Source organism: Sciurus carolinensis, chromosome X (assembly GCF_902686445.1).
Source record: "Sciurus carolinensis chromosome X, mSciCar1.2, whole genome shotgun sequence".
Lineage (NCBI taxonomy): Eukaryota > Metazoa > Chordata > Mammalia > Rodentia > Sciuridae > Sciurus > Sciurus carolinensis.
In genome coordinates this window covers 102,025,367-102,034,698 of record NC_062232.1, presented here as the reverse complement: position 1 = coordinate 102,034,698, position 9,332 = coordinate 102,025,367, and the positions used below count along the sequence as shown (strand labels likewise).

Genomic DNA, 9,332 nt, shown 5'->3' with positions numbered 1-9,332 from the left:
ATGATTGGGAGACTGGTGGTTGAGGAGTCAGAGGGCCCTGTTGATTGTCAACCTGGCAGGACCAGATAATTAGTAGAGTCATGGACCAGGCTGATGTTGGGTCCCAGCGAGTGCTGTCGAGGTTGTCTCTGAGATCCAGATGGGTGCTGGACTGGTTGGCTGGATGAGCCAAGATCAAGATGCCCTCACATTTTTTCCCACCTAAAACTCCTTGCAAGGCTCTTTCCTGCATTTGTAGCAAGATGGTGGCTATTAGCTCACCTAGCAGGGATACCTCAGATATAACCAAGCCTGCAGGGCCCTTGGTGATAATCTTTCAGAACCTGGTTGTTCTCCCTAGATGTAAGCGACCACATCCCAAGTTGGTGGAAGCAGTAGAGGCTAACCTGTAAGTACCCTGATAATGAGCTTCTAGTCTCCAGCAGGTGTCCCAGAATGGAAGCTTCCCCAACTAAAGTTGGTGGTGACAGTGTCGGAAATAATCCAAGATGGCAGCAGAGCCATCCCAAGGCATTGGCAGATGAGGAGCTGCAGCCCAGCAGTCAATCTGTGGGTAGGGGCAGGCTGGGCACTTGATCTGAGTGGGCTCCTTTTTTCTAACTATATTAAAATAATTTGTTTCATGGAACATGTTTAAGGTGAATATCCAATACCACATTAATTCTTCCATTATTTCTATAATAGTCAATATCATAAAGATATTCTGAAATTTCAATATGTGTGTGTTCCCCATTTTATATAATCAAGAACATTAACAGAAGTTACAGTTTCCATGCATTCACTTAAAATTCTAAAAGATATACGCTGGGTGCAGTAGTACATGCCTTTAATCCCAGCAAATCAAGAGGCTGAGATAGGCAGATTGCAAATTTGTGACCAGTCTCAGTGACTTAGAAAGACCGGGTCTCAAAGTAAAGAGAGAGAGAGAGAGAGAGAGAGAGAGAGAGAGAGAGAGACAGACAGACAGAGACAGAGACAGAGACAGAGAATTTTAAAAGGGCAAGGAATATAGTTCAGTGTTAAAGCATCCCTATATTCAATCCCTAGTAACCAAAAATAAAATCTAAAATATAAAGTAATTTCAACTTAGTAAAGCCATGTGATGTATCAAACCAAGGTATAAATAATTGCTCGGAGGATAATTATATTGTAAGTGTTCAAATTATACTATTTCATGACTTTTGTAGTAATGTTGATCTAGAATAGAATTGGTAAAGAAAAAGTAACTTGTATTCTTTTATAAGTTACTAAAATACTCAAGAATCACAGAATAGTGAAAATAATTGAAGCATTAAAATCCATTATTCCTATTGACGAATTACGCCACCTAGATCTAGGGAGGAAATAATGGGTCTAAGGTGATACAAGTTATTTGTGGAAATAGGGCTAGAACCTAGGTTGCTTGATATTTAGTTCACTGCTCATTTTGACCTATCATAGAATAACTCATTATATGGTAATCTGAGCTTGAGTGTGACTCATCATTAGAGGATGGCTCCTTTAAGGTATTGGGGATGGGGAGATGAATATTGGTATTAGTATGATATAACTTTAAAACTAGGAAAATGAATGTTATTTAACAGCACTTTCATACTCAAAAACATTGAGTATGGTCATAGGTAATCCAAAATAAGAGCTAGTCCTTACATTAGTACATCATTCTGAGGGTGCAATATTTGATTTTGCATAGATAGTAGGTTTATTTTTTAATATTTTTAAGCTTATGTCATTTTCCTGCAACATATTGAAGACCGTGGCTTTCTCTTACACTCAGCTTTTTCCCAAAACAAAAATATCCTAATGATAAATAATATTTTGTTTAAAAAAATAGTCCATGTAGGGCATTAGGTATGAGAGCTATTCAAGTAAAATAAGAAATTAAACTATCAAGAACACAACTCCAATACATATAACTGGAAAAGAGATTTGGATAACAAACTTCCCTTGTGTAGTCTGTTAGGTCTTTGTCTAAATTCAGTCATCTAGTGCAATCCTCTTAGGGTTCTTGTCCATGGTCTTTTTAAATCACTCTTTCCAGAGACATGGGAACCTAACAGCAGGAAATACTATGGAGGTTGAATGGGTTGTGTGTACATATTGATGTTGTGTGTGTGTGTGTGTGTGTGTGTGTGTGTGTGTGTGTGTTTATGTGCACTGGGGATGGGCAGGGTATTGAAAGCCAGCAGCCAAGCACTAGACACATTTTCTTTACCTAGATTGACAGCAAATACGTATAGAAAATTGACATGAGTATCTCAGATTGTCCTCGTTAATCCTTTGATTACAATCCTTCAAGTACAAGGGGCCACTATCCCACATTATCATTTTCATTATCATTATTATTATTAGGATTATCATCATTATCACCACCATTATCTCTCTTAATAATAGAATGAGTGCATTAAAAGTTAAATAGCCACTAATCTCAACATTATCAACCAGGATACTCTTCTTCAATTTAAAAAAGAAATTCTTTCAACATATGTGAAAGGAGTAACTTCAAGAGGAGAATGTATTAAGAAGAGACAGAAGTCTTTGGAAACATGACAGGGCAGGATAAATTGTCTTCTGTTACTGAAGATGGTTTCCATATAATAGAAAATGTCAAATATTAAAGAAGAATAGCATTATTATTATATACCCACAGCCCAGAAATGAATTTCAACATAATTATTTCCATTTATAATAACTCTTTTTCTAGCATGAAGGCTTTCTAAATAGGGGAACCACTTAACTCATCCATTCATTAAATGAAGATATACTAATTGCTTACTCTGTGAGAAAGCATTGAACTAGGTGCTGGAGATGCAAAAATGAACAATATAAGCACAATTCCTGTTCTTATGAAGCCTACCTTCTAACAGATTAAAAACAAACAGAAATACACACACACACATACACACACACACACACACACACAAATATGTGTGTGTGAGATACATTTTATAGCACAGACTTGTATGAAGGGTATTGCTAAAAATATTGGCTAGCATATCTTGGATAGTATATGCCAACCACTTTCTACATGCTTAAAAACTATTACCTCAGTCTGTTCCCATAATAACTCTCTGAAGGGCATGTTAATCATCTCTATTTTACAGAGGATGAAATTAATATTGAGAGAGGCAAAGTTATCTGTCCACCATTTCACAGCAAGTGGCAGAGTTAGTATTCTAATCTTCATCTTTGTGACAGTGAAGTCAAAATCTTTACCATGATACTGGGATTTTTTCAAATAATTTTTCTGATTTACTAAGGATAGGTCAGTCACATAATTTTTCCCTTCCTAGGAAAACTACATATTTGGGGATTGGGTTCTTCTACATGCTTAAAAGATGTTGCTTCCAAAGACTGTCTGACTTGGCTCCAGGCAAGATGTACTGGCTTGTAGGTCAACACTAATAATATTTTTAAAAGGGCAGATGGTAGTAGTTACATGCTATAAACAAAGTAAGACTTCCTGAGCATTAGCACAAAGAAAAGCAAACATCAAAACATCTGTGAGATCTAAGGAAAAGGCCTGGACTAGAATTCAGAAATCTTAACTTTGTCTCTTCACCTTGCTTGAGATTCAGTTTCTACCCTGCTTTACATATCTAAAAAGGTAATGCTGTAAAAAACACACCAGTTTTTCCTTAACAATCTTCTTTTTGTCAATCATGTGAGCATAAGAGAAGTTATGCCTTAGCCTTCTGCTCCTATCACTATTCTTTTAAGAAACAGCTTGCTCTTGCCTCACATTTTCCTCTCAGCTGTTTCTGGTTGTGTCGAGGGAGGAGGTGGTCATGAGGTGAGGTACAACCATTCCTGCACCTTGATGAGCTGACAGATGGAATACACCTAGGCATTTCTTCATTTCTCATCCCAGAGAAATTCTTCTTGGGTAACACTTTTGAAATGGAATTTGGGGAATCTCTGGGCAGTCCAGATATTGAGCCCATGGCACATTGGTGGTACCCAAACTCCAAGTAGGGATTTGGGTTCTGGCCCATTTTGCATGTTTATTAGCTAACATCTGTTCAGCTGTCATTTCCTGATTGTCTCACTTTAATTAATTGACATTGTTGCTAGCCTCAACACAGGGATCCATTATAAAATAGGCAAATTCTCCAATGAAATGAATGGGGAAGAATTTAGATCACAGATTTCAGGAATGAGAAATAGTTTTCATTGTCTTTCATATGTCTTATAAAAGAAAAACAAGCTGATGCATGTCAAACAAAATGAAAGGCTGGGGAATGAAAAGACCTCCACAGCTGGCATTGATGTCATGAGGTTGAATCTTAAAATAGGAAGAACTACTCCCTGAAACAAATGGGAGCACTTATAATTTTATGCCCCCAAATTAGTTTCAAAGGATGGAAACCAAATTTTGTTTATACACAATGAGTAATGGGAGAATCTATTTTTTCCAAGAACATTCATTACAAAAATAAATAAATAAAAATCTACTACAAGTGGGGATTTTCACAAAGAACTCCTATATGAAATAGACAAGGAATCTGAGGATCACAGAATTAGAGACAGCATAAGCTATATATTTTGCATCTGGCCAAACACAACTACACTTCACATTAAAGGACAATTATTCCTCCAAAAGGTGAAAGTACTTATCCAGAATTGTACAGCTTATAAGTGACTAACACAGGCTAAAACTTTAGAGAATAATCTCTAGTATAATCTGCACTATAGTACAATGCTTTAGTTTCCCTGTTGAAAGATTTGAAAAGAGGAATGGTGAATTATATCTTCTCTTTTAGGTGATTACATGTTTGGTTTTATTCCTCTTAGAACAAGTGACCAAGCTGAAGTTCAACATGTTGCAAAGATGACAGAGGGAGGTCATAAAAGATTCAATTACTTAATGTAATTAATTTCATATAGAAGTTTACATCTTATTCACAAACCTTCCTGCTTCTAAGGGTCATCACTATTGTTCTTTCTTGCTTTCACTGACTGACTTAACTATTATAGCATGAAATATTGAGTATAGCAAATTTTTATAAATGAGTGAATTAGTTAGTATCCTACATATAGTTTTGTAGACACATATTTTACAAATAAAAAATGTAAGATTTTTTTCAAGAAATCCTATTATGTTGTTAGAAATTCCTGTATTCTTAAAGATTAGACACATGTCAGAATTATTATCTTTTTGACTAACATTTAAGATCATTCAGTTCCCAAAGACTACTGTATAGCCATGCACCACAAAAAACAAATTCAGTTAACCATGGGTTACATATATGATAGTAGCCCCATAAGATTATATTACTTAGTAATCCTGTTGTCTTCTTAGACTGTTTAAGGACACTCTGTGATGTATGCACAATGACAAAATAACCTAAAGAAGTATTTCTAAGAACATAGACTATGGGGGGGTCTCTCAGTCATGTCCCAAGTGAATGAGAAAAAGTTTAACTGCCAGAGTATGATGTTGGCTATAAATCAATCAATTACCCATAAACTTATCTAACCAATAAAAACACAAGAGCCAATACTCCTTTTAAATGAGAGGGGGTGTGACAGATCTGGCCATATCAGCTCTTGCCTCTAACAACATGGAGTAGCCCAACTCTGTTTTATTTTATAGTCACACAGGTAAAGGGGCCTGGAACAGGAGGGGCTTCTTCTGTGAGGAGCAGGATAGGGTGGAATTAGGGGAGCCATTTTCTTAGGGGTCTTTTGCAGGAGACAGGAAACCAGTCCCATGCAGCACCATATGCTTCCCAGCAACCTGGGACATTTCTCCATGGTAGCCAGTTCCTAGAAGCCAGACAGCTATGTCCCTTGGCTTGCCACAAAAAGTGGATCAATGGTGTACCTCAAAACATAAAAGTAATGGTAAAGTTAATGATATAAACACTATAGTTCAGAATAAAGTTGTCAACACAAAACATGATATATATATCTATATATATACTTATGTTTATATCAATCTATCTATATATTTCTCCCCACACATGATACTGGATACCAAATTCAGGGCCTCACAAACACTAGGCAATTGTTCTATCACTGTTCCCAGTCTAAAACACAGTTCTGTGTGAATAAAGAATGAGACTTTATCTACTGGGACGTGTGACTTCACAGGTATGATGATTTTATAGAAACAGACTAAAGTGATAGGGAGTTGGAGATGATATTCTATGATTTTATATTACTTGCTTAATTGACATACCTCAACATGATAATTCAAGAATTATCATGAATTTCTTACATATCACCTTTCACTTTGGTGATATTTTGCTTCTTTTTATATTGAAAACAGCAGAGTTGTTTAAGAAGATTCAAATATGGTGCAAACAGCTTGACTACCAAGAGTTTAGTTCTTTTGTGACTCTTAGTAATATTTGTTACTAATGAGAGAAAGAAATCAATGACATTTCTTCAGGAATTTTTAAACACCATGTCTAAATGTTTCAAAAAAATATTAAGACACATTTTCTAGACCCGAAAGAAACAAGAGAATAGATCAACAATGCATTTCTATGTATCAGGTAGTGTGAATATGCAATCATCCAATTTTTGCATTTGATACTTCATGATCTTGGCTGCTGACAAGTGGTGAAAGCATTCTCAGATGAGAAATATCCTTTTAAATAATTTTGGGTCTAAGTTTGAAGTAAATATCTACTAACATTTTGCTATCATGAAATGCAATTATAAGTAATAGCAGCAAGAAAAAAATTTTCAAATTTTGGAGAAATAAAGTCTAAGACAGGACAGCAACTCAATGTAATATCTAACCTACTGGTCAAAGTAGTTCTCATTGAACAGTTTGTGGATGAATTCGTGAAATCTGGAAACAACATATTAGTTTAAATATTGTCATTTTTTGTTATTTTAAAATTATAACTGTTTTTTAGACTTAACTAATATAGGTGCTCCTGTTGTAACAAATGCCCTTTAACTGTTAACTATGTCTAAATTTTAGCAAACATGGAACTAATGAATCTCTTAATTCGATCAAGCTACTGAGTTCTCACTCTTTATAGGCTATCTCAATAAGTTAATTTATTGCCTTTCTCTGTTTATTCCATGTTAAAATCCTGCTTCTCTTGGATCATTTCTTCTGAATTCTTTCACATTTACTGTAAGCTAGTATGCTGTTATTTAATGCCAGTTTTCTATTCCAGTCTCAGACTTTCTCATAGACTTGCTGCATATAAGGACATAAACCCTTTCCAGACATATGGTATCTAACTTAAATGTACACACCAAAGTAATCCACAACACAGTTATAGTTTTTGTGCATATTTTAAACTCTCTCTACTCTACCTTGGCTAATTTTGAGTTCAACACAATGTATACTCAGGTAGTGCTGTTGATTGTGTTAAATACTCTGGGATAGCTATCATCTAGATCATCCTGGGTGAAAAAGTTGAGAAATTCAAGTTTTGTGTGAGTCAGTTAACTTCACACACACAAAAAAATCATTTTTCTTCCCCAGACTGTGCCCCTAAACAGACAAGCTTACTCACCAATACCTAAAGTTCACTCTTCTCTTATCTTACTAGAGATACAAGTCTTATGGATGCATAAGAATAGCATCATCTTAAGTAAAATATGATTTCACCCAACTTTCTATTTAAACATACTTTCCCTCACACTGTGTTTTCTTACTATTTTCTTGAATCCCATCTCTTTCACTGTAATCTCTAGGACCATGATTGAGCAATAGACCAGTCCTGCTTTAAAGTTTTACTGACCACTCCCTGCACCTTCTTAAAGTAACTTGAAACAAACTATTCTCCAAAACAACTAAGGTCTATTCCAATGGATGCTTTACTATTCTCATTTCTCTTTGACAATTGATAGTATTGACCACTCCTTAAAATTTTTGTTTTCTTGATTTCTGTGATTACACTTCTTTTCCTGTACTACTCAGGTTATCTAACATAAAAGTACATAGCGAGATGGTTCATAACCATAGATATGTCTCCTATTTTTATCCCTCCTCCACCCTTAATATACCTGCTGATATGCTAACATGATGTTTGCTCATGGAAACACAATGGACTAGCTGACTGAAAGTACCCTCTCTTTAGCCATTGCTCTTCCTTAGAGTTTCTTTTTTCTCATCCCACTCCTCAATCCCTCAGCTATCTCATCTATTTATAAGAACTCTATTGTCTTCTATACATTATAATTCTGAAAGTTTCATTTCCAGTTCAGAGAATTTCCCAAAACCACATTTTTTGGGGGGTGCTGGGGATCAAACCCAGGGCCTTGTGCTTAGAAGGCAAGCACTCTACCGACTGAGCTATCTCCCCAGCCCCCAAAAACCACATTTTTAAAGTCTACAATTTAACATTTTCACCATGCCACATAAAAAACTCAAACCCAATATGTTTAAAACTATAATAATCATTTCCTCTCCCCCTATCCAGACCAAATCTGCTCCTCTCATATTTGCTGTCAAGCATGAATGAAGCACCATCCACTCAGGAATCCACATAAGAATCTAATGCAGTGCACAAGCTATCCTGCACTGATCTGAATGTATATACTACACTCCTCTGTTTCTTTAATTACCAACAGCTATTTGATCACTAAATCCAGTCAGTTTAACGTGATAAAACCTTAGTTATTGACCCCATATATTCCATCCTTAAAGTCCCATATTTATTTCTCCTCCTGACCATTAAAATCACTTCTCGGTTACATGAAAATGGTCAATTTCATGTCAAGTCTGTATCTGCCCTTGACTCCACAGAGAATAATTTTTGGAGCATATGTATCTGATGAAGTTATTTGCTTATTTATAAAAATGCAATGGTTTTTAACTATTGATGGGAAAATTTTCAGGCTTTAGCAGGGCAAAGACCTTCATACTACCCTGCCTACCAACATGTTTAGCCTCATCTCCCACTGCTGACATTGTTCACTCTACATAACAATAGTTAGATTGTATACTTCAGATCTGTGCCATTGGAAAACAAACATTGGCCTGAATGATAGCTACAGTGGCACAAACTCATCATATTCTCTACCTCTTTGTATTCTTGAAAACCCTATTTCTACTGTGGAGACCACTTGCAACTACTTCTCATTCCACAGTAACAATACTAAGAAATCTGAAAATAAGTGAAAGATTTTCTGAATGTGCTACTGACTGAAGATTTGCAAGTGACTTGAAATAAATTTGGGGCAGACTTAAGTTTCATAGGAGCATTGGCTCCCATTGAGCAAGATAATATTTCAGGCTCTAATCACTGATCTACAGCTAGGAAAAGCTAAGTGTATTAGTCATGTTTCCATTTATATAACAAAATACCTGAGATAATTAACTTACAAAGAGAAAATTTTATTTGGGCTCATAGTTTTAG

At 35.7% G+C, this 9,332-nt stretch overlaps 1 non-coding gene across 1 annotated transcript; it reads right to left on the bottom strand.

Annotated features, from left to right (window-relative positions):
* Window positions 1-8,202: 8,202 nt before the first annotated feature.
* Window positions 8,203-8,276, bottom strand: Trnar-ucu (transfer RNA arginine (anticodon UCU)). The gene has a single exon. It is a non-coding gene; the product is annotated as a tRNA-Arg (tRNA).
* Window positions 8,277-9,332: the final 1,056 nt, after the last annotated feature.